This window comes from Erinaceus europaeus, chromosome 17 (genome assembly GCF_950295315.1).
Source record: "Erinaceus europaeus chromosome 17, mEriEur2.1, whole genome shotgun sequence".
NCBI classification, from domain to species: Eukaryota; Metazoa; Chordata; class Mammalia; order Eulipotyphla; family Erinaceidae; genus Erinaceus; species Erinaceus europaeus.
Window position 1 is genome coordinate 43,980,027 of NC_080178.1, and position 27,331 is coordinate 44,007,357.

Consider the following 27,331-nt stretch of genomic DNA (forward strand, 5'->3'; position numbering starts at 1 on the left):
AATGTTCCTACTCATGACCACAGTATGTGAACTCAGGTCTAGAGGGTTGTAGAGGTCATACAGGCTCCTAAGCTAATTATGGGCCCCAGATCACATCAAATCAATGGGGTTTATAGTCAACAATATTTATACCCCTGTCCCATATTTGGGAGCTACTGTCTTCCCTGATCTAGCTTTCTGGTCCTTTTCCCATCCATGGCATCATCTCCCCAGACAATAACTTGGATCCACCTGCATATCAGATTTCAGGCTCAGGAAAAAACAAACAAACAAAAGAAAATAACTAGTATATCTACAGGCCCATTGAAATATAACTAACATAAGCCTACTAGCTATCTATAAAACGGAGGACCCCCCTCCCAACACTTCAACTGCACTATTCCAGCCTTCAGGTCCATGATTGGTCAACAATTTGTTTGGCTTTGTATGTTAACTCTCTTTTCAGCTACCTGGTTCCACATGCTATCAGGATGCGACCAGATTTCCGTGGACAGACAACCCTACCAATCTGCCTTGGAGATCTAATTCCCCAGAACCCTTCCCCACTAAGGAAAGAGAGAGGCAGACTGGAAGTACAGATCAACCTGTCAACGCCCATGTTCAGCAGGGAAGCAATTAATGAAGACGGACCTTCCACTTTCTGCATTCTACGATGACCTTGGGTCCATACTCCCAGTGGGTTAAAGAATAGAAAAGTTATCAGGGGAGGGGATGGGATACAGAGTTCTGGTGGTAGGAATTGTGTGAATCTGTACCCCTCTTATCCTATGATTTGTCAATATTTTCTTTTTTATAAGTAAAAAATTAAAAAAAGAAAAAGTCAAAGACTTGGAGCAGGTTGCTCTCTTTGTTCGCAGCTTCATTTTGGCAGAGGTGCTCCAGGTATCCACCATCGCTACTTCTCTCGGGAACAGAACACGTGTGACTCTGCTAGCCGGTAAACTTTTAGACCCCTCTAGAGCCATGAGCAACTTTTACCTCAGCTGATAATGGTTTATCTTATGGGACTGACCTTTTTATAACTATACTCAGACTTTATGGACCTAGTGTACTCTTAACCCCTGATGATAATCGTTTATTTTCCATATCTAAATATATGTCCCAGGCTTTTTAATGCTCTAATAAACCTTATATTGTTTAAATTCATTATATTAATATATTAACAATTTATATTTGGTTAGAGGCAGAAATTGTGAGGCAAGGGCAGACACAGAAAAAGACAGAAACCTACAGCACTGCTTCACCACTCTGAAGCTTTCCCTGCTGCAAGTGGTTCCAAAGGCTTGAACCGGGTTCCTTGTGCACTATAATGTGGGCTCTTACCTAGGTGTGCCATCACCTGTGGCCCTGCACTTCTTTTTAAAGATTTATTAATGTGAAGATAGGGAATCACTCAGACACACCCATTGATGAAACTGAACATAGGACCTCACATCTGAGGCTCTAAGCCTTTTTTATTGTGCCACTGAGTACTGAAATATTGTGTAGCATAAAGAAATACAAAGGGTATTTGGATTAGTACTTGGATCCAGGCTCCAATATTTGGTCCTATATAAAGACTTGGGAGCGTCCTTCTGGCTGATGTCCTCCTCTGCAAGAAAAAGGAAATGGCCTCCAGCAGGTGGTGAAGTGCTAGAACCTGGGCCCTTGAACCTCCAGCATCTGCTGGACAAGATCCCTCCCTGCCTGGCCTGGCATCCCTATGACTTGTCAATGGTTCCGGCTTCCTGCAGGCTGACACAGGGTCGCCGCCATGTTTGGCTGCTTAGAGGCTGGGAGACTGGTGAGGACGGGTGAGGGCATGAGCCCAGGCTGGTTGGGGAGCAGGCAATGCCTGCCTGAAGCCAGGTCACTGCAGGCACATCTTGGACCATTGCTTGCTGCCCTCTCCTGGAGCTTGGACTGAGGTTCCACCCAACCCAACCCCACCCCCCATCGCCTGTGTAGGTCAGTAGCAGGGCTCCTTGTAAGGGCTCCAGAAAGGATGCCTGCTGTTCTAGATTGTGTGACACGGGCGAGGTCACCCCCTGAAATGGTCAGGAATAATCTGGAGGTGCAGCCTGGCTTGCCTTCTTTGAAGCCACCTGGAAGTGTCCCAGAGTTCTGCTTTCTTGCTGCTGTCCAATGTTGCAGTTGCTTTGTTGAATGGTGTTAAGGATCACAGCAGCGCGGCTTCCTCCTATGTGCTGGGCTTGGCCTCGAACATGGGTCCTCCACACGGCAAAGCTCTGTACTATCCGAGTTATCTGTTTCACAGCCTCCTTGGATACTTATAAATCTGTTTTTTATTTAAAGATTTCCTTCACTCATTGATCTCTTAAAGTTAAAGACTTATTTTAGATCACTAAGGTTTACACTTTACTGGTATACATGGACTATTAGATTAACCAAGGTTATACATAGTGTACTGATCGTATTTGATTATACTTGCTATTAGAGCTTACAGATGTTCTGTAAAGGTTATAGAAACTTAGGTGACATTTTCTAAGAGGAGTTAAGAATAACTTTAAAAAGTAAGTAAAGTGGGGACCGGGTGGTGGCGCACCTGGTTGAGTGCACAAAGCACCATGCTCAAGGACCAAGAATGTGCCCCCCAACACCCCCCCCCCGCCGTGGGGAATGTTCTGCAACTGGTGAAGCAGGTCTGCAGGTGTCTGGCTTTCTCCTCTATCTCTGTCTGGCAGCTGCTTAGATTTGTCATGAATGGGAAGCCAAGTGCCATCTTCAAAATTTCAGGTCTTCAATCAGGACAGAACGGAACATTGAAAAAGTCTTCTAATTGGTGAACTGTTTTCTTAGGAAAAGACTTCCTTTGCTCCTCATATTAACACCTTCTGCCCCTGGGGAAAACCGCTCAAAATGTTCTCTTTGTAAAGGGATTTTCCTGATTAATGGATGTATACTGAATAGGAGAGGACAATGAAATAGCTCACTCTGATAATGCACTGCATTGCCTTTTGCATGGACCAGGTTTGAGCCCAGCCCCCACTCCTTTGAAGGAAACTCCAGTGCTCTGGTCTCCTTCACATTCTTTGCCTTTACCTCTTTGTCGAGAAAAAGGGGGGGGAGAGAATAAATATATGTCAGGTTTTTAAATATTTTATTAATTTTATTTTTGAGAGAGTTGCAGAGAGATAGAGAAACACCACACCAGTGCACTGCCCATCTCTGGCTTATGGTGGTGAGGGGGATTGAACCTGGAACTTCAGAGCTTCAGGCATGAGAGTCTCTTTGCATAACCATCTTGCTATCTACATCCACCCTGTATGTCAGTTTTTTTTTTTTAAGTTGAGCAACTAGACTCTCATGCAAGAAATTTTGAGTTCAAGCCTTGGCATCTCATGCCAGAGTGATGCTATGGTTCTCTCTCTGTCTTCCTCTATTCCCCCATAGCCTCTATCTTACTAATAAATACATTATTTTGCTTTTTTTAAAGAAAAGTACAGAAATAGAGTTGATTTCCATTTAACGTCCTCCAAAAATAATAAATATTTTAAAGTATTAATATAAAATCATGGGTATATGTTATGTATGGACATATGTATTCCTAGCCTCTGGTATACTTTCTGGGTCTGTTGGACCATTTACACATTTTTCCTTTTTGTTTAAATGGAAGATACCAGCATTTTAGGAATTTATATGCAAGGAGACTCAGTAATACAGTGTCTGCTTTCTTTCTTTTTCTTTTTCTTCTTCTTCTTCTTTTTTTTTTTGCTTTATTTTAGTTTTCTTATATTTGGTAGGACAGAGAGAAATTCTGAGGGGGGAAGAAAGACACCTGCATCTCTGCCTTACTACTCCTCTGCCCCCTGCAGTTCAGGACTGAGAACTTGAACCTGGGTCCTTGTGTATGGTCATGTGCTACCACAGAGCCCCTGATGTGTATATTTCTTAACTCTGCACTGAACGTGTTAGTTGTCGTGGGTTAAGAAGCTCTGTTGATAGAATTGCAGTTGGTAGCAGGTCCTGAATTAATCTACTGTGACTTTCAGTTTGACTGAGAAGGTTATTTGTAAAACTTGGATTCTGAAAAGGAATTTTATGATGATTTTCTTTTCTAGTTAATGGTAGTTAAACTCTGATAAAGCTCATTGGCTATGATACTCCCACAGCTCAATGTTTGATGAAATTGCATCTTTATTTTTACATCTGCACTCACTTCTTTACTCTTTCATTTATTTATTTGTTGTATAGAGACAGAAACTGAGAGGGAAGGGAGAGATAGAGAAGAGGAGGGAGGGAACATCTTCAGCACTAGCATCTGCAGCACTGCTTCATCACTCATGATGCTTCCCTCCCTGCAGCAGCTGGGGAACAGAGGCTTGAACACAGACCCTTCTGCACTGTCATAGGCACTCTACTGCTGTGCCACCACCCAGCTCCTGAATTACATTTTTAGACTGATGCGGGAATAGTCTGGGAATGATGATTCAAAACTAGGATGAGGGGGCAAGTGCTAGCACACCAGGTTAAGCGCACATAGTGTGAAGCACAAGGACCCGCACACTAATCCCAGTTCAGTTCCTTGCAGGGGGGTTGCTTTGCAAGCGCTGAAGCAGATCTTCAAATGTCTGTCTTTCTCTCCTCTTCTCTACCTTCCCCTACTCTAACAACAATAACAGCAGCAACAACAGCACTGAGCCCCAGCTATAACCCTGGAGGCAAAACCAAAAGCAAACTAACAAAAAACTGGGATAGGTGGGCCTGGGAATGTACCTATTTTGCCATATGATTCACTCAGATTCGAGATCTGTCCCACAGTACTGAGGGAAGCTTCAGCTACTGCTGCTGTGGGGTCTGTCTGGCTCTCTCTTCCTGTTTTGAAATAGTAAAACTTTCATTTTATATTTTCCAGTTTAGTACCATACTGGTTTTTTGTATTGCTTATTTCTGGGATTTCACCATTCTCTGACAACCTTCTTTTTATCTTTTTCGCTGACAGAAAGAGCAGGGCAGAAACAAAGTGGAGGAGGAGGTGGAGAGGAGAAAGTGAGAGACAGACAGACCCCACAGCACTCTCTGAAGCTTCCCTTAGTGCTTGGGACAGATCTCGAATCTGAGTGCATCATATGACCAAGCAGGTACCTTCCCAGCCCCACCTTCTCTCCCTTTCTAGCTCCAACGAAAATATGCCTTTTATTATTATTGTTTTCCCTTTTTTGCACATATTTTCTCTCAGGTATGATTTGGTAGCTAGAGAATTTGGGATATTTAAATGAATCGTTTTCTATTTTTTTCATTATCTTAATTTATTGGATAGGGACAGCCAGAAATCAAGAGGGAGGGGAGAGTTAGAGATAGAGAGAGACAGAGCGACACCTGCAGCCCGGCATCACTACTTGCAAAGCTTTCCCCCTACAGGTGGAGACCAGGGACTCGAACCTGGGTCCTTGAGCACTGTAACATGTGAGCTCAACCAGGTGTGCCACCATCTGGCCCCTAAATGAATCTTTTTCTATTTTGTCTTTAGATGAGTCTCTTCTTCCTAATATGGATGAGACATTTAATTAAAAACTCAGTACAAATAAATAACTAATTAATAATTAAATAATTAATAATTTGGAATTGATAAAGAGTCTTATATATTCTTTGATTTTGGAAGTACATTCTTTGATTTGAATTAGCACATATCAGGAGATGTTAATAGTTAACATTAGTTTTTGTTTTGATTTTGGAACTGCCAGGAAGTGTAATAAGTTACTAGTAATGTGGATTAGGCACTATATGTCTGTTGGTTATACCTTGAGTTTTTTTAATTTTATTTATTTTCCCTGTTGTTGCCCTTGTTGTCTTTTTATTGTTGCTGTAGTTGTTGTTGTTATTGATGTCACTGTCATTGTTGTATACAACAGAGAGAAATGGAGAGAGGAGGGGAAGACAGAGAGGCGGAGAGAAAGACACCTGCAGACCTGCTTCACCACCTGGGAAGCTACATACCTTGATTTTTAAACTGTCTCTATATAGTGAAACCTGGGGAAAAATACTTGGAGTTTATATTTGAGTTCCAGAAGAAGAAAGGACATGCTCTTGTGGTTAAGACTGTGTTGTTTATCTTATTCCTCAAGAATATCTACTCTTTCTTAGCATGTGTGCTTTAAAGTAGTGACTGTTTTGGGGATATTCAAGTCACAGAAGCAGGATTCGAAGAAAACAAACAGTGCAATGGCAGAAATAGTCTATGAAAGATAATGATTCTCAAGTGTTCAGTAGACTTGAATGGGATAAAAGTGGGAGAATGACAACTGTGTTTGGTAGTAGTTAAAATCATCAACTAGTAACATCTGCTGCACCTTCAAGTAGAGGGGAAGCTTTTAGGATGGCATGATAGGCTTATTTTTGGAAAGTCTTGAAGATCAAGTAGATTGGGTAGCATACAGGATTGGGCACTCCAACATGAGGTCCTGAGTTTAATCCCAGGCATCACGTGTGGTAGAGTGATGCTCTGGTTCTTTCTCATTGATAAGTACTTAAATAGGGAGCAGGGCGGTAGTGCAGCAGGTTAAGCACACCTGGCAGAAAGCATACCCACCAACATCAGGATCCTGATTCCACGTTTGAGCTCCAGGCTCCAATCTGGTTCCACGTTTGAGCTCCACGCTCTCCACCTGCAGGGGCTTCACTTCACAGGCTGTAAAGCAGGTCTGCAGGTTTCTGTCTTTGTCTCCCCCCTCTCCGTCTTCCTCTCCTCTCTCTATTTCTCTCTCTGTCCTATCCAACAACAGTGATAGCAATGACAACACAAAGAATAATAACAACGATAAACAACAAAGGCAACAAAAGGAAAATAATTAAAAGGTCATCAAAAGGAAGAAAATTAAAAAAGAAAAGTTAAAAATATATTTAAATAAATAAGGAAGTAAATAAATGTTGAGATGGGTGATACGCACACTAGAGGGGGTTTCAATTTTTTTTCTTTTTTACCTTCTGGTAGGCAAATATTTGAGCAAGACTCTATTCACATTGGTGTCTGAAGAAAACTCTTATCTTGGATGGTCTCAAGACTCTCGCTTAGGTTAGAGTCAAAGAAACCACCTAGTAATAATAGTGGGATCATGACTGAGGGATGAAGGAAAAGGTAATAGATACTGACTCTGTGCAATGTGCCTTTGCAAACATTTCCTGTGTACTAGCTACATCATCTTTAAAAATCAACCTTTTGATGTGGTGCTATTGATATCTCCTGTTTCAAGAGACTGGGTTACAAGAAGTTTAGTATGTTGTTCAGGGAACCCACTGATTTGTCAGCAGTAAACAGTCATACTTTGAAGAGCAGCACCATACCTTATTCAACTAGTTCCAACTGCTGGAAATTTGGGAGGGGGGCTCATATTCTCTTAGCATTTCAACAGCAATGCTGCAACAAGTATTCTTACATATGTCTTTGTACATATTTTGTAGCACTGGTTTTCTGTAAAATAATCTCTTAGAAGTGAAACTGGATCCCTGGATTAAAATACCCTTTAAAGAAAATGGTATAGGAGGCCTGGAGAAAGGGTACTTAATGACTGTGGATAATGGATCATTCTTGTCATGCAGAGATGTAAAAAAGGTACAGTGTGCTTGGTTCTACAGAAAACACAGAGTACATGCTCACCAAGTAGAGTAATGGAGGGAGTCATGGAGCATTAGAATGGAAGGCCCTAAAATAATTCATTTCCCATTTGTTAATTGTATTTTTGAAACCTAAAAGACCTTTGTCTTCTCCTTCTTCTCCTTCCCCTTCCCCTCCTCCTCCTCCTTCTCCTCCTTCTTTCTTCTTCTTCCTCTTCTTCTTCTTCTTCTTCTTCTTCTTCTTCTTCTTCTTCTTCTTCTTCTTCTTCTTCTTCTTCTTTTCTCCTTCTCCTTCTCCTTCTCCTTCTCCTTCTCCTTCTCCTCCTCCTCTTCCTTCTTCTTCTCCCTCTCTTGCAATTAAGGTTATTATTATTTTTTAATTTTTAGTATATATTTTCCCTTTTGTTGTCCTTGTTTATTATTGTTGTTGTAGTTATTTTTGTTGATGTTGTTGTTATATAGGACAGAGAGAAATGGAGAGAGGAGGGGAAGACAGAGGGGAAGAGAAAGGCAGACACCTGTAGACCTACTTCACCTTCTGTGAGGTGACTCTTCTCCAGGTGGGGAGACGGGCTCAAACTTGGATCTTTATGCTGGTCCTTGCACTTCACACCACATGCTTAACCTGCTGTGCTACCACCGGACTCCCCCACTTAAGGTTATTGCTGACTGCAGAACAGAGCCATCACTCCTACCCACCATCTTTTCTTTTCTTGATAAAAGATGAGAGACATACAGACAAGGAGGAGAGATACTTGGAACCCTGCACCACAACTTGTGAAGCTCCCCCCACAGGTGGGGACTAAGGGCTTGAACCCCAGTCCTCAAACATGGTCACGTGTACTCTATTCTAAATCTTTCACCCATCCAAAGTTATTTGTTTATTTATTTTTAAACCAGAACACTGCTCAGCTCTGGCTTGTGGTCATGTGGCGAAATGAACCTGCGACTTTGGAGCCTCAGGCATGAGAGTCTCTATGCATAACCATTATGCTATCTAACCCTGTTTTTTCTCCTTTTATTAAACTTTTTGTTTTATTTGGTAGCTCATTGAATGCACTCTTAGTTCCTCTGATCAGTTAGGAATCGCTCTGTCATTTCTCTGAATTTGTAGGTGTCCTCTGCAGTAAATCTCGGTTTGGTGAACGTGCTTAGGCCTGTTCCTATGAAGTCTTCATTGGAACATTCAGAATAAAGGGTTTTTCTACTGTTGTCTTGTCCCATCATTATAGGTGGTTTTCTTTCCCTGCTTTCAACTGTCTGCACATTTGGAGTTTTTAGCTTTTTTTTTCTGGAGTTTTTAGCCTTTTCTGTTGGGCCCAGTGGACCATTGGAGAGAACCTCTGGCTGTTCCAGGCAGGTGGCCCTGCTGAGCATTCATCAGGGTGAATGAATGTCCAGAGCAGTGCAGACCTGCTGGGAGCATGTGGAACTGAGCAGGGGATAGATTGTTACCTTTGTTGTGAAAGTCTCTCCCACTTCACTGACTACAATCTGAGCTTGTTCTTTTGTCCTTAGTTTACCTGAGCTCCAACCTTGTTTCCATGCTGGTGTTTTTCCATGTATGCTCTAGTTGTTTGTTCCAGCAGTGGTGGTGTAAAAAACAGGTTGGACTAGTCCACTTGGCTAGAGGTGAACATTATAATTCTTACCAGCATATAAGGGAGTCAGTCAGATATGGAGAACAGGAAAGTAAAAATGTTGTTATATTGAAGGGCCAAGCAGTGGTTGAGCATTTGTTATAATGTGGAAGGACCCAGGTTCAAGCCACAGGTCCTCGACTGCAATAGGGGAAGCTTCATGAGTGGTGAAGCAGTGCTGCAGTTATCTCTTCTTTTCTCTCCCTCTCTGTCCTCAATTTCTTTCTCTATCGAATAATTAAGTAAAATAGTAATGAAAAATTGTGTTATAAACATTCACATCCTAGGCTAAAAAGACAGTTCACTGGGTGGGGTGCCTGCCTTACCTTCTGCTGAACCCATGTGAGTGTCACATCACTGAGAGAAACTTCTGTACTCTATGCTCTGTCTCTATATATTATTTTAGTTTTGCTTTATTATTTTTTATTTGTAAAATGGAAGAATTGGCAAGATCCTTGGATAAAAGAGGTATAATTCCATATAATTCCCACTGCAAGAACTCCTTATCCAATCCCCTCCCTTCAAAGCTTCCCTATTTTTTATCCCTCTAGGTGTATGGCCCCAAGATCATTATGGGGTGTATATAGTGGGAGGTCTGTCTTCTGTAATTGCTAACCTGCTGAACATGGGCATTTACAGGTTGATCCATACTCTCAGCCTGTCTGTCTCTTCCCCTAGTGGGGTAAAGATCTGGGGAGGTGGGGCTCCAGGACACATTGGTGGGGTTGTCTGCCCAGGGAAGTCAGGTTGGCATCATGATAGTGTCTGGAACATGGTGTCTGAAGAACAGTTAAGATATAAGGCAGAAAACATTGTTGACTAATCACGAACCTAAAGACAAGAATATTACAGATGAATATTTGGGTTATCTGTTTGGAAAATGCTAGTAGGCAGATGAGCCTACTAGTTATTCCCTGAGTTTGACATCTAACATGCAGGTGACTTAAGTTATTGTCTAAGAGAACGGTGTCTTAGTTGGAAAAAGGACTAGAAAGCTGGATCAGGGAAGAGAGTATACACATTCACATCCTGGGCTAAAAAGACAGATCACTGTGTGGAGTGCCTGCCTTCCTTTCTGCTGAAACCTTGTGAAAGTGTCACAGCACTGAGAAAAACTCCTGCACTGTATCCTCTAGCTCCATATTTTTATTTATATATTTATTTACTGTGAGATTAATGTTTTACTTTCGACTGTAAATACAATAGTTTGTACATGCAAAACAATTTTCTGTTTTCAAAATAACAATATAACTCCCACAAGATGATCTGTCATCCTTTTCCAGGACCTGCACTGTCCCTGCCACCCAACCCTGAGTCTTTTATTTTGGTGTAATATACCAACTTCAGTTCAGGTTCTACTGGTGTTTTCTCTTCTGATCTTTTTATTCAACTAATGCGTGAGAGTGAGATTATCCCATAGTCATCCTTCTGTTTCTGCCTTATTTTACTTAACATGATTTCTTCAAGCTCCATCCCAGATGGGCTGAAAAAGGTGAAATCACCATTTTTAGTAGCTGAGTAATATTGCACAGTGCATATATATCACAACTTGCTCAGCCACTCATCTGCTGTTGGACACCTGGGTTGCTTCCAGGTTTTGGCTATTACAAATTGTGCTGCTTAAAACATATGTGTACACAAATCCTTTCAGATGGGTGTGTTGGGTTCCTTAAGATATATCCCCAGGAGAGGAATTGCAGGATCATAGGGTAGGTCCATTTCTAGCCTTCTGAGAGTTCTCTAGACTGCTCTCCACAGAGGTAGGACCAATTTACAATCTCACCAGCAGTGCAGGAAGGTTCCTTTGACCCCACAATCTCTGCAGCATTTGTTGCTGCTACCTTTTCTGATGCAGGACATTCTTATAGGAGTGAAGTGGTATCTGATGGTTGTCTTTATTTGCATTTCTCTGACAATCAGAGACTTGGAGCATTTTTTCATGTATTTCTCATCCTTTTGGATCTCTTCTGTGGTGAATATTCTGTCCATGACCTCTCCCCATTTTTAGATGGGTTGTTTTCTTATTGTTGAGTTTGGCATGCTCTTTATATATTTTGGTTATTAAACTCTTGTCTGAAGTATGACATGTAAAGATATTCTCCCATTCTGTGAAGGGTCTCTTGGTTTGGGTTTTTGTTTCTTTTGCTATGCAGAAGCTTTTTAATTTAATGCAGTCTCATAGGTTTATACTTGCCTTAGTATTCTTTGTAATTGGATTTGTTTCATTGAAGATGACTTTAAAAGTTATGCAGAAAAGAGTTCTGCCAATATTTTCTTCTAAGTATCTGATAGTTTGTGGTCTAACATCCAAGTCTTTGATCCACTTGGAATTTACTTTTGTATTTGGTGAAATATAGTGGTTCAGTTTCATTATTCTGCATGTTTCAACCCATTTTTTATAACACCATTTGTTGAAGAGACTCTATTTTTCCTTTTAATAGTCTGGACACTTTTATCAAGGATTAGTTGTCCATGATGTGTGGTGGGTTCTCAATTCTATTCCACAGGTCAGTGTGTCTATTCATGTTCCAGTGCCAAGCAGTTTTGAGAACAATCACCCTATAATACAATTTGAGATCTGGGAGTGTGATGCCTCCAGTTCTGTTCTTTTTTCTCAAGGTTGTTTTGGCAATTCTAGGTCTTTTTTGGTTCCAGATAAACATTTGTAAGCATTTGGTCTATTCTCCTAAAAGTGTGCTTGGGATCTTGATGGGGATAGCATTAAATTTGTATATGATTCTGGGGGTAGTATATAAATTTTGATGATGTGAATTCTTCCAACCCATGAACATTGGCTATCTTTCCACTGCTTTGTGTTTTTTTTAAGTTCCTTGAGTATTCATTCATAATTTTCAGTATACAGATCTTTCACTTCTTTGGTTAGGTTTATTCCTAGATATTTTATTAGTTGTTGTTGTGTAATAAAAAGAATTTATTTCTGGATTTCAGCTTCTTTTAACTTAGTGTTTGCATAAAGGAATGCCACTGACTTTTGAATGTTGATTTTGTAGCCTGAAACCTTATTGTATTGCCTGATGATTTCCAAAAGCTTCTTGCTGGATTCCATAGGTTTTTCTATGTATATACTATCATGTTGTCTGCAAATAGGGAGAGTTTGACTTCTTCTCTTAGGGGCTTTACCTACAAATAGATTTTTTTTAGCTTAATTACTCTCTCCTGATTAAGAGAAAAAGCGGGGTGGGAAAGAGATAGCACAGTGGTTATGCAAAGAGACTCCCACACCCCACAGATTCAAATTTCTGGACTCAATCCAGCTTCGCTGCCAAGTCAGACAGTACTGCTGGACCCTGTGAGTTTCTACACAAGTCTCCTTTATAGTCTGTAGATTCTGTAGCAATTATTCACTATGTTCTCATAAGGAGAACAATGTGGAAAGGTTCCCACTATACAGTCCCAGTGCTAGACTACCAGGGTGTATACCTCCTGAGTTTCCTGGTCACTTCTCTGCCCCTTTTTGTCAGCACAGCAACCTCTCCCCCCCATCCCACCCCCTCCTGGCTGCAGCTACAGCCTCTGAAGGGCAGTAGCAAATGGAGACTCACAGTAGTATTTGGTGAGTCTAGGGGCATCCTCTCCTCCATTCATCAGTCTTTTGTCAGTAAAACAAACTGGAGGTGGCTCCTCAACTGGAAAACTGCCAGACTGTTACCAGTAGCTCAAGAATCTCTCTCTAGTGTCCTCTCTTTCCACGAGTCACATGTGTTTTCACTCACCCATGTCTTGCTGGGCTCCCAAAGTAGTCCCAGCCTCTTCTTGTTGCAGTATCCGGTGATCTTTGATATTCCTTGTCATTTAGAGAAGTTTATCAACTGGGAGAGCTGGAGGTCTCGGCAGAGTTGTGGCCTCTGGATGCTCTGGAGATTTGGTGGGCTCCCAAAGTAGTTCTAGCCCGGTCTTGTTGCCATCCCTGGTCTTATTTGACATTACTAGTTGAACAAGGAGAGGAGAGAAATGCAGCTTCCACTAATAGCTTTTATTTTTCATATTTATTTTATTTTACTGGGAGATAGAGAGAAAGACACTTAGATAAAGGCAAGATACCTGCTCATCTGTGGCTTATGTCCCATTGTGGGTTATTTGATGCTCTTTCTAAGTCAGTCTTGATAAGGCCTCCCTGAAAAATGGACAGAGAGAAATTGAGAGGGGAGGAGAGGGAGATACATAGAAGGAGAGAGGAAGAGAGATATTTGTAGCACTGTGCCACAGCTGTGAAGTTCCCCTTGCAAGTGAGTACCATGGACTTGAAACAGGTCCTTGTGTCTCTTTCTCTCTCCGTCTGTACCTCTCTACCCCATCTCAATTTCTCTCTGTCATTTTGAATACAACAGGAAAAGTTAAAAGACCAAATGGCCACTGAGAGGGGTGGATTCATAGAGCCAACACTGAGCTCCAGCGATAACCCTGGTAGCAATAAAAGAAAAAGTGTCCAAGGGACCAGACAGTGGCACACTTCATTAAGCACACACATTACAGTGTGCAAGGACCCAGGTTCAAGCCCCTGGTCCCTATTTGTAGGGGGAAGCCTCATGACTGGTGAAGCCGGGCTGTAGGTATCTGTCTCTTTCTACCTCCCCTCTCAATGTCTCTGTCTCTATCCAATAATGAATATATAACAGGTGGCCAGGTGCTAGTGAAGTGGGTTAAGTGCACATGACACAATAAATGAATAACAACATAAAAAGAAAAGAAAAAAGCACCCTTTAAGTGTGTCTGCTCAACTGTCTACACCAACAACCAACCCCAATTTAAACTTTTAATCAGAAGGAGACAGTTGGTAGTGCAGTGGGTTAAGCGCACATGGTGCAAAGCTCAAGGACCAGCAAAAGGATCATGGTTTGAGCCCCTGTCCCCCATCTGTGGGGGAGTTGCTTCACAGCCAGTAAAGCAGGTCTTCGGGTGTCTATATATCTCTCCCCCTTCTGTCTTCTACTCCTCCATTTATTTCTGTCCTTTCCAAGTGCAATGCCATAATAACAACAACAATTACAAAATAAGGGCAACAAAAGGAATAAATAAATAAATATTTTAAAAAATCAAAACCACAAACATAGGGGGCATCTTTTGAACAAAACACCCTGCAAGACTCACATATAGGTGCCAAGATTTTCAAGATTTTTCTTTTTTAATGGTCATTATTGTTCGCTGTAGACAATATGCCATTAATAAAAAGAAGAATAGAGACTTCCAGAGGTGGGGCTCCGAGCAGTAGCAGATCTCTTTCTCTCCTCTCCTCTCCCAGATCATCTAGGAATACCAAAGAAGACCATCTGGGACCGAAACAAGACAGGACTAGAATGACTACAGGAACCCACCAAATCACCAGTTAGTGCAAACATGTGTGGCTGGTGACAGAGAGGAGCCTAAGGAGAGATTAAGTGACTGGTAACAGTCCAGCAGTTTATCAGTTGAGACACCACCTCCAGTCTGTTCCACCAACAAGGGGACAGCTGAAGAGAGGAGAGGACTTCCCGGAGACTCACCAAATGCAACTCTGAGTCTCCATTGCTACTACTGCCCTCAGAATCTGGAGTAGTGGCAGGGCAGGACACTGGTGGACAGAGACTAACCAGAAAACTCAGGAGAAGACCTATACCTCAGTGGTATAAAGGTCACTCTGTGAAAGTCTCTTTGCATAACCTCTGGATTATCTCTGCCACACCATGCTTTATCTCTTGTTCAGGAGTCACTGATTAAGCTAAGAAGCCTACTTGTAGTTTAAAAGCCCTCAGGCTCACATAGCCTACAGGGAAGAAAAAAAAAGATGCTTTTAAACCACTGAGCTCCAATTCAGGGATTAAAATACTACTGGAACAACTATTAACTTCCACTACTGTGACCCCTTTAGTTAACTAACATAGATACAAGTCAGTCCAGGCAATAGTGAACAGTAATTTGAAAAGTACTGAGACAGGGAACTCATAACATAATATATAAAATGGTTAAACCAACAAGAAGAAATATTGGAGAAACAAACCAGGACAAGAGTCCAGCTAAAAGCCCCCCAAAGGGTGAAGCACAAAATAATGTGTTCAACATACAAACACTAGCTAAAGAAATAATCACAGGAGTGAGTAAAGACTTTGAAAGAATAGTGATCAGAAATACAGGAACAAAAAATGAGACTCTGGGAGAAAACACTAATTATCTCAAGGTTATAAGAGAGCTGAGAGCTGAAATCACTGAGCTAAGAACTCAAGTAGATGAACAAGCTAAAACAATATAAGAACAGGGTAACAAAACAGATGAACTCCAGAAAACAGTAGAGGGCAGAGAGTAGAATGAATGAGGCTGAAGACAGAATCAGCATGATCAAGGATGAAATAGAGACAACTAAAAAAGAAGTAAAACATCTCAAAAAGAGATTAAGAGATGCTGAAAACAACAACAGAGACCTATGGGATGACTTCAAAAAAACAATATACGAATTATTGGCTTACTAGAGGGAGACAGAGAGGGAGAGGAAGAAAGTATTCTTCAGACCATAGTAGCTGAAAACTTCTATAGTCTAGACAATATCAAAGACATAAAGATTCAAGAAGCCCAGACGGTCCTAAACAGAATTAACCCAGACTTAAAGACAACAACACACATCATACTTAGAATGGAAAGGAATAAGGATAAAGAAAGTATCCTGAAGGCTGCAAGAGAAAAACAAAGAGTCACCAACAGAGGAAAACCCATAAGATTAGCAGCAGACTTCTCCACAAAACACTACAGGCCAGAAGAAAATTGCAAGATATCTATTGAGTGCTCAATGAGAAAGGCTTTCAACCAAGAATACTATATCCTGCTACACTGTCATTAAGATTAGATGGAGACATCAAAACCTTCTCAGACAAGCAACAGTAGAAGGAATCAACTATCACCAAGCCTGCCCTGAAAGAAGTTCTGAAAGGTCTCCTATAAACAATCAGATCACCATAAATAGATATATCAGAACATTCTAAAACTCTACAAGAATGGCATTACCATATCTTCAATCTTTGATATCAATAAATTCCAATGACCTGAAGTCACCTATTGAAAGACACAGAGTAGGAAGATGAATCAGAAAATACAACCCAACAATATGATGTCTATAGGAAACCCACCTAACTCAACAAGACAAACACAGACTTAAAGTGAAAGGATGGAAAACTATCATTCAAGCCAATGGCCCACAAAAAAGGGCAGGAACAGCTATTCTCATATCTGACATGATAGACTCCAAAATAGATACTATTAAAAAAGATAGGAATGGAGACTACTTAATGTTCAGATGATCAGTAAATCAAGAGGACTTAACAATTATTAACATCTATGCACCCAATGAGAAGTTATCTAAATACATCAAATGTCTACTGAAAGAGCCACAGCAATTTATTAACAGCAACACAATCATAGTAGGAGACTTCAACACCCCCCTCTCTCAACTTGATAGATCATCCAGGCATAAAATCAATAAAGATATAAGGGAGCTAAATGAAGAGATAGATAAGCTAGAACTATTGGACATTGTCAGAGTCATTCATCCAAGAAAATGGAATACACATTTTACTCAAATCCACATCGGTCATTCTCAAGGATAGACCATATGTTAGGCCACAAAGACAGCATTAGCAAATTCAAGAGCTTTGAAACTATCCCAAGCATCTTCACAGACCACAGTGGAATTAAACTAACACTTAACAATCAACAAAATAATTAGCAATAGTCCCAAAATTACACTTCTTGACAACTTCTGGGTCAAAGAGGAAATAAAGGAAGAAATCAAAATGTTTTGAGACTTCAATGAAAATGAAGACACAAGCTATCAAAATATTTGGGACACAGCTAAGGCAGTACTGAGAGGGAAGTTCATAGCTATACAAACACAAATTAGGAAACAAGACGAAGCACAAATAAACAGCTTGATTGCACATCTTAAAGACCTAGAAGAAGAACAACAAAGGAACCCTAAAGCAACCAGAAGGACAGAAATCACTAAAGTTAGGACAGAAATAAATAACATTGAGAATAAGAAAACCATACAAAAGATCAACGAAAGTAAATGTTGGTTCTTCGAAAGAGTGAACAATATCGACAATCCTTTAGCCAGACTCACAAAACGGAAAAGGGAGAAGACCCAAATAAATCAGATCATAAATGAAAGAGGAGATATCACAACAGACACCGTAGAAATTCTACATATTATGAGAGGCTTCTATGAACAACTATATGCCACCAAGCTAGAGAACCTGGAAGAAATGAATGATTTCCTACATACCTAGCAACTTCCAAAACTTAGTAAAAAGGAAGTAGATAACACGAACAGGCCCATCACAGCTAGTGAATTTGAAACAGTTATCAAAAACATTCCCAAAAATTAAAGTCCTGGACCAGGTGGTTTTACAAATGAATTCTATGAAACCTTCAAAGAAGAACTAACACCTCTACTTTTAAAAGTATTCCAGAAGATTGAAGACACTGGAATATTCCCCGCCAGCTTCTATGAAGACAGCATCACTCTGATACCAAAATCAGACAGGAACACAACCAAAAAAGGAAACTACAGACCAATATCTCTGATGAGCATAGATGCTAAAATATTGAACAATATTCTAGTGAACTGGATTCAGCAGTATATCAAAAGATGGTTCATCATGACCAAGTGGGGTTTATCCAAGGCATGCAAGGTTGGTTTAATATATGTAAATCAATCAATGTGATCCACCACATCAACAAAAGCAAGACCAAAAACCACATGGTCATAACAATAGATGCAGAAAAAGACTTTGACAAAATCCATCAGCCCTGTATGGTCAAAACACTACAAAAAATGGGAATAGATGGAAAATTCCTGGAGATAGTGGAGTCTATATATAGCAAAACTACAGCCAGTATTATACTCAATGGTGAAAAACTGGAAGCATTTGTACTCAGATCAGGTACTAGACAGGGATGCCCACTATCACCATTATTATTCAACATAGTGTTGAAAGTTCTTGCCATAGCAATCAGGCAGGAGCAAGGAATTAAAGGGATACAGATTGGAAGAGAAGAAATCAAACTCTCCTTATTTGCAGATACCATGATAGTATACACAGAAAAACCTAAGAAATCCAGCAAGAAGCTTTTGGAAATAATCAGGCAACACAGTAAGGTGTCAGGCTACAAAATTAACATTCAAAAGTCAGTGGCATTTCTCTATGCAAACACTAAGATAGAAGAAATTGAAATCCAAAAATCAATTCCTTTTACTATAGCAACAAAACAATAAAATATCTAGGAGTAAACGTAACCAAAGAAGTGAAAGACTTGTGTACTGAAAATTATGAATAAAAGACACAAAGAAGTGGAAGGATATGCCATGTTCATGGGTTGGAAGAATTCACATCATCAAAATGAATATACTACCCAGAGCCATCTAGAAATTTAATGCTAGCCCCATGAAGATCCCAAGCACCTTTTTAGGAGAATACAACAAATGCTACAAATGCTTACCTGGAACCCAGAAAGACCTAGAATCTTGATTTTTTCTCAAGATTTTTTGGCCAAAAAATCTTGAGAAAAAAGAATAGATTCGGAAGCATTAGAGTCCCAGATCTCAGATTGTATTATAGAGCCACTGTCATCAAAACTGCTTGGTACTGGAACATGAATAGACACTGACCAGTGGAATAGAACTGAGAGCCCAGAAGTGAGCCCCCACACCTATGGACTTCTAATCTTTGACAAAGGGGCCCAGAATATTATTTGGGGAAATCAGAGTAAACAAATGGTGTTAGAAAACATGGGTTGAAACATGCAGAAGAATGAAACTGAACCACTATATGTCACCAAATACAAAAACATCTTCCAAGTAGATCAAGGACCATCTAGATGTTAGACAGAATATTCACCACAGAAGAGATCCAAAAGGCCAAGAAACACATGAAATAATGCTCCAAGTCTCTGATAGTCATAGAAAGGCAAATAAAGACAACAACAAGATACCACTTCACTCTTGGGAGAATGTCATAGATCTGAAAAGGTAACAGCAGCAAATGCTGGAGAGGATGTGGAGTCAAAGCAACCGTCCTACACTGCTGGTGGGAATGTCAATTGGTCCAGCCTCTGTGGAGAACAGTCTGGAGAACTATCAGAAGGCTAGAAATGGACCTGCAATTCCTCTCCTGGGGATATATCCTAAGGAAGTCAAAACACCCCTCCATAAAGATCTGTGTACACATATGTTCTTAGCAGCACAATTTGTAATATCCAAAACCTGGAAGTAACCCAGGTGTCCAACAACAGATGAGTGGCTGAGCAAGTTGTGGTATATATATATACTACTCAGGTGTGAAAAATGGTGACTTCACCGTTTTCAACTGATCATGGATGGACCTTGAAAAATTCATGATAAATAAAATAAATCAGAAACAGAGGGATGAATATGGGATGATCTCACTATCAGGAAGAAGTTGAAAAACAAGATCAGAAAATAAAAAACAAGTAGAAGCTGAAATGGAATTGGTATATCACACCAAAGTAAAAGACTCTGGGGTGGATGGGTGGAGAGAATACAGGTCCAAGAAGGATGACAGAGGACCTGGTGGGGGTTGTATTGTTATATGGGAAAATGGGGAATATTATGCATGTAAAACTATTGTATTTACTGTTGAATGTAAAACATTAATTCCCCAATAAAGACATTTAAAAAAGTAAAAAAAAAAAAAAAAAAAAAAAAAGAAGAAGAAGAAAGAAAACTACAAAGGAAAAGAAAAGAGAGATGTGTTGATCTATAGATGTCAAGGATTAGCACCAGGCTGTGGTGCATTTGACAGAGAAGAATAGTTACAATACACAAGGACCCACTTCAAGCCCTTGGTGTGTACACACACACACACACACACACACACACACACACACACACACACACACACACACCACACCACCTGCAGGGGGAAAGCTCAGAAAAGGTGAAGCAGTGTTGCAGGTGGTTCTTTCTCTCTTCATCTCTGTCTTCTCTCTCAATTTCTTTCTGCCCCCACTCAATAAATAAATAATACAATTTTTAAAAGATGTCCAGAACACGTTCTATAAATAAAGCCAAATAGCCAGAGCTGAGAGCTGTGGGCTCTGTCACAGTCACCTTCATTGGTAAAATTTTGTAGGATCTTCACATCAAGATGCATTGGTGGAGACTCAACTCTATGGGCATATGAATGATTAATGAAAGGAAAAGATAATAATAGTAAAAAGAATCTCCAGACTGCTTCTACCAGGGGTTGGACCAACTTCCACCCCGCCCCAGCTATATAGAAGACTTTCCCTCTCCCCATCCCCTTGCCTGCACTTGGTGTTTCTGTCCTTTCTGATGTCTGACATCCTCACAGCTGGCATCTCTTTGTTGTTCTTACTTGCATTTCTCCGATAATCAGTGACTGAATGTTTATTCACATGTCTATTGGTCCTCGACATATTACAAGAATACAATAAACTGTCCTCATATGCCAATACTGTAAAACATTATTTCTCCCAGGAAAATTGTTTGTGGTGGGGGATGGACTGCAGAGCTGTCTCAGAGGCAGAGCACATGCATGAGCCCCTGAGATTGAGTCCTCAGCATATTGTTTCTAAAAAATACATCAGAAACTTCTGCCTTCAAACAGAGAAATGTCTCATCCCACTGCTGGATGTTTGTACCTGGGATGAAGGTGTTACAGGGCCATGTTCTTTCTAAAAACTATGGCGAGAGCAGGGGGGGGGGGGAGTCCTGTCTTACCTCTATAGTTTCTGAACTTCACAAACAAGCCTAGTTCCTCCTTAGTTGGTGGATTCTGCTGCATTCACCCAGTCTGCCACCATAACCACATGTCCATTTCTCTCTGTGTGACCCTCTCTTTCCCTCTTCTCGGGAGACAAACAACAGACTAGATGATAGCTCCTCTTACCTTGAATGTGTCTGCAAAACCCCAATTTCCAAGTAAGATGACTAGGATTAGTGTTTCCACATGCCTGTTAGCTGGATCCAGTCCCCCAGGAAGTTAGCAGAAAATATCTGGCTATGGTATCACTCTCTAGCAAAAGTAACTCTCTTCCACCCTCACTTATGGACTGCTAGGTCATTCCCCTGGCACATTTTATCCTATGCCATCCTCATTTTGAGGTGACTCTGATCATATGTCCAGGGGCTCTATTCACTGAAAAAGCTGAAAACAAAAACATAAGATGCAGACCTGTACACTTGTGTGTATGTGAGTGTCCTGGCTCCAACAAGCTCACAAGTGCCCTGTGGAGAATGATGGTAGGGTAGGTTCTGGGGGTGGCACCGGTGAGAAGACAGGCGTTTTCTGGCCCCACAGAATAGACAGTCTAGTGGGATGAGGTTTGCACTCAAGATGTGGCTTCCTAAATAACAACCTCTAGCCAGGCCTGAGGACAGAGCCTGGTGATGTGCATGCCTGGCCTCTGGCACCCTCTGGTGACTGTGGCTGTGTCTCTCCTAGTGGGCTGTTCATCACCAATCATGACAAGGGCCACATTGCCACCATGCTCAACTCATGGCCTGAGGATGACATTAAGGTAGGGTTCTTCTCTTCTGTGCTGTTGCTCTGTGCTGGACTGGGTCCTCTCAGCCTGGACCAGAAAGGAAGCCATTGCATCACCAAACGGAAGAGTCAACAAACTTGTATAAGGCCTGGCTTCCACACCTGTCATAGCTATGCACAGCAATCCTGACAGAGGGAGAGTGGGTCAGAACAAGGCGTCCAGGTATAGCAGGGGCTGAGGATTTGAACCCAGATCCTGGTGCAGGGTAACCTTGGTTTCTCTGAAAGATGATGGCAGATGGGTTTCCTCCACTGAGCCTGCAGCTACCACCACCCAGTAAAGGGGAGTCGAGGGTACGGGGGCCTATGCTGACTTAGGTAGGCTGGCATCCAGAGGAGGACCACTGCAGGAGCACGCCCCCTGTCTTGCAGGCTGTGGTGGTGACAGATGGGGAACACACCCTTGGCCTGGGGGACCTGGGCTGCTACGTCATGGGCATCCAAGTGGGCAAGCTGGTGCTATACACAGTGTGCAGGAGAGTCAACTCACAGCAGTGCCTGCCTGTGATGCTGGATGTGGGTACCAACAACCAGGTAATGACCCCAACCCACGGTACAAGGCCCTGAGGACAGCAGGGATGCTTCTGCCTCAGGGAACCTCCTTTTCATGGACAACACAGGAGGAGAGAGAAAGAGAGATAAGTATAGAGACAGAAATGCCAGGTCAGGCCACATACATGTCCTGCAATAAGCAATCACAGAAACCAGAACTCCTTTGTTCTGCACCCTAAAAAGAATTTATGTCCTGGGACCGGGTGGTGGTACACCTGGTTGAGTGCACACGTTACAGTGCTTGAGGACTCAGGTTTGAGCCCCCAGTCCCCACTTGCATACAGAAAGCTTTACAAGTGGTGAAGCAGTTTTCCAGGTGTCTCTCCTCTCTTCCTTGATATCTCCTCTAACTTCTCGATTTATGGCTATCTCGAGTCAATAAATAATGACAAGAAAAATAATAATAAAGGAATTTTGTCCCATACTCCCAAAGGGGGGAAATGTTAGAGGAAGATGACCAGAGGAGACTAAACCCCTATTATCCTGGGATCTAAAATGTTTTCACCAACAGTCTTTGTTTCTAAACCATCATTGAGAGGGAAGAGAATCAGGAAAATCAGAGGATGTCAGGTACTGTTTTGCTTATCTGAGAGAGAAGAGGGAAAAGAAGGAAGGGCATTCAGAAGTAGTGATAGGTGTAGCTATGACGTAGAAAGGAAGTGAAGACAGAGTCATAGAAATGAATAAAAATGGGCAAAAGAGATAAAAATTCACACACACACACACAGGCAGAGAGAGAGAGAGGGAGAGGGAGAGGGAGAGGAGAGGGAGAGGAAGCGGGAGAGGGAGAGGGAGAGGGAGAGGGAGAGGGAGAGGGAGAGGGAGAGGGAGAGGGAGAGGGAGAGAGGCACCAATATATATTCAACCCACACCTATAACCTCAGAACTATGGTGGTTTCTGCTGGAGGGGGTTGGAAACACAGAACTCTGATGGTAGGGATAGTATAGAATTAGACCCCTATTATCCTATAATTTTGTAGCACACTATTAAGTCACTAATAAAACATAAAATTAAAAGGAAGCAGGAGAAAAAGCCAGGCCAAGTAGGACAAGGGCCTGGCCTAGATGTGAGTCCCCCCACACCACACAGGGGTGCTTGGCTTCAGGGGAAATTCAGGTGCTTTGGAGTCTCTCCTTCTCCTCCTCCTCCTCCTCCTCCTGCTCCTGCTCCTGCTCCTCGTCCTCCTCCTCTTTCCTTTCTGTCTCTCACTCTTTCTCTATCTGAAAAAGTTGGTGGGGCAATGAAATTGCACATGCCTGAGGCCTGGCTCCAGAAAGCTAGTCATGGAGAACATGAAGAGAAGTGGTGAAAGTAGAATAGTGGTTTCCATTCTAGGCTCTTTTCTTCAGTATTTTTCCACCAAAGCCATCCTACATCCTAAGACCAAAGCTGCCTTTTCCCAGCAAAGCCATTGGAATCCAGCTGTTCTCAAGTTCATGTGTATTATGAGTTCTTTCCCAAGTTAGCTTTTGTCCTACTGTGTCATTGCTTTGTTTGTTTGTTTGTCTGTCTTTCTGACTACTTTACCAGGGCACCAATCAGCTATGGCTTATTGGTGATGCTGAGGATTGAACCTGAGACCTTGGAGCCACAGGCATGGGACTTTTTTTTATTACCATCAAGTTGTCTCCCTTGCCTCTCTGCTCCAAGGGTGTCATTTGATTGGCTGTTGAGTGTATCCACAGTTCCATAAGGAACTGCCCTCCCACAACTGGACTCAGGAAATTTCTCATCTCCTGGCAAATAGAAAACTGGTTCCAGCACTCAGCATCTACAGATTGGTGTTTATTTTCCATCTCGATTATCTTCTTAGGAAAAATTCTTAGAAATATCAGACTGGGGAGATAGCATAGGTCAACAGAAACACTTTTCTACCTGAGGCTCTGAGGTCAAAGTTTCAACCCCCAATCCCATCATAAACCAGAGTTAAGCAATGTTGAAGGGGAGGGAGAAAGAAAGAAAGAAAGAAAGAAAGAAAGAAAGAAAGAAAGAAAGAAAGAAAAGAAATGAAATATGGAAGAAAGGATGAAAGGAAGGAAGGAAGGAAGGAAGGAAGGAAGGAAGGAAGGAAGGAAGGAAGGAAGGAGGGAAGGAAGGAAGGAAGGAAGGAAGGAAGGGAAAGGAAGGGAAGGGAAGGGAAGGGAAGGGAAGGGAAGGGAAGGGAAGGGAAGGGAAGGGAAAGGAAGAAGTAAAGAGACTTAAGAAGAAAGAAAGAAAAAAAAGAAGTAGGGACCAGAAGATAGTTCACCCAGTATGGCACACATGTTATCATGTGTAAGTAACGACCCAATTTCAAATGCTCATGGTGGTCTTCCGGCTTGGAGGGGAGGAAACTAGAAGCAGTGCCTCAGTGTCTCTCTTCTGTCTGTCTCTCCTCTCTGTCTCCCTCTATGCCTTTCAACCTGTATCTAAAGAGAAATAATTGAGAGTGGGTGGGCCCATGCAATGGTGTACCTGGTTATGTACACACTGTAGTGTGCAAGGATGTGGCTTCAAGCCCCTGGTCCCCACCTACAGGGGCAAAATGTCACAAGTAGTGAAGGAAAGCTGCATGTGTCTCTCTATATCTTCCCTTCTCTAGCTCCCTCTCCCCTCTCAATTTCTGTCTCTATCCAATAATAAATAAATAAAGTTATAAATTATAAAAAGGAAGTAAAACATTTGGCTGCTTGAACCAGCAATTTTGTTGTGCAGGCACCAAGCTCCAGGACCAACCCTGTGTCAAAATTTAAACAAAGAAACAAATAACTTAGCTGGCCTGGAGGTGCAGAGGAGCCCCCTAGGCTGGAAGCTTAGCCCCCAGAGCCCTTCAGCACAATCACCTCCCAGCCCCATGTCCATCTTTCCCACTATGCTGGGCTCCTGATTCGTCTGTCAGTCTGGCTGGCTGCCCCAGGAGCTGCTGGGGGACACCCTGTACATCAGCCTGCAGCAGGAGAGCATGCATGGGGAGGATTATGACCAGTTGCTGGAGGAGTTCATGCAGGCAGTCACCCACAAGGGAGCAACACAAGCCACTGGGATGGGGTGGGGCAGGAAGTGGCTCCGAGGACAAACTGGGGTAGGGAGAAGGGTGCATGGGAGGCAAGGGAAGAAGACCCTGCCTCACCTCTAAACTCAGAGACAATCAGGGCCATCAGTGGTGAGTGTGAGTGGGGTGTAGGGGTGTGTGGTTACTGAGGCCCATGGGGGAGGGAACCCAGCATCTGAAGTCCAAAAAGGAAAACCTACAGGCCTGAGCTGTTCTGACTGGAGGCAGGCTTCAGAATGTTTTGAGTGGAGGGGAAATGTGTCCTTCCCACAGAAGGTTCTAGAATTCAGGATGCCTCACCCCTACCTGAGGGCTGGGCTGTGTGAGTAAGTAGGTCCTGTGGATACTGGCTGTGAGATTGATGAGGGGACATCTCTGCCCTGGAATGAGGGTGCCCTCACTCAGTGGGAGACCTACCCGGAGGAGCCCAGCTAAGGCTAGTGAGTTCCTCACTCTGTCTTCCCCCAGCAGCCACACACACACACACACACACACACACACACACACACACACACATCTGGTGCCAAAAAGATAGATCCTGAAAAAGGAGCTGAAAGTGTCCCTGAAGAGAAGAATATGCTGAGGAGCACACATGACGCTGAAGCTCAAAGGGGCAGGAGTGTGGTGGATGTGTGGAGAAAAGCCAGAGGATTGTCATCCAGGAATGCCCAGAGAGGCTGTCTTCTGGCCTAAATTAGCCAGCGCTGCCCACAGTGCTCTGGCTTCTCTTGGGGCAGAGCCCCCTGACACAGGATGAGGAACTGAATGAACTGCATGTCTCAATGTCTCTTCAGGGACTCTTCAAGGAGCTGGGAGTAGCTGCAAGTGCTGGGTTCAAGCCCCAGCACCACGTGGGAGCATCACAACACCAGGGTAACTTTATGCCTGGTGTTGTTTCTTTCTGTTTCATGCCCCCACCCCCAACAAAAAATAGACAGTGACAGGGCAATAGGTGTGTTGTCTGGTAGAGTGCATATGTTACGAGGCCAGAGAACCGTGGTTTGAACTGCAGGCCACTTTGTGTGAGCACCTGCAGAGGAGACACTTCCTGTGCAGAGGAGCAGTGCTGTGGAGGTGTCTCCCCACCTCTAGCTCTCTATTCCTTTTGGTATCTCACCCTTTCAACTCATTGCTGGGGCTCAGTGTCTGCACAGCTCCACCGCTCCCAGATGCCATTACTTTCTTTCCTCTAGATAAAGGGTGACTGACAGAGAGATAGAGAGGAAAGACACATAGAGGAGAAGAGAAACCACAGCACTGGTCCACTACTTGTGAAGCCCCCCAACCCCCATTGACAGGTACCCATGTAGTGGCTGGGGTTCAAACCTAGGACCTCTTGCATAATAGCCTATATTCTCACTGACGTCTAACTCAGATACGGAATGCACTGCCTCGTCCAGTTTGAGGACTTCACCAATGTCAATGCCTTCTGTCTGCTAAACAAGTACCAAGACAAGTACTGCATGTTCAGTGATGACATCCAAGGTATGTTCCGCCCTGAGACTGAGTGGCTGGGACTGGCTCCCTCACACAGGACCACCTGCTGCCAGAGTACCACTGGGGCTCCACTGTCTGGTGACTCAGGCTTCGCTGTGACCTGGGAGAGAGTGCTGGGGCTTTGCTAAACCACTGCTCCCTGGTCTAGGCCTTGGAGACCATGACCACATCCAGGGAGATGAGTATTACATGACTGCATATATCTGTGACTGTGTACAAGGATGCAGGTTTGAGCCTCTGGACACCACATGGGAGCACCTACAAGGGGGAAGCTTCATGAGCAATGGAGCGGTGTTATGTTGTCTCTCCTCTTTCTATCTCTCTCACTTTTAATCTCTCTGTCTCTTGACTTCTATCATATACATATATACATATACATACACACACACACACACACACACACACACATATATATGTCATGTAGGCATTGAGTCCCAGCAAGAACACTGGTGGCAAAAAAAAAAAAATTGAATGAAACATGTAAGGG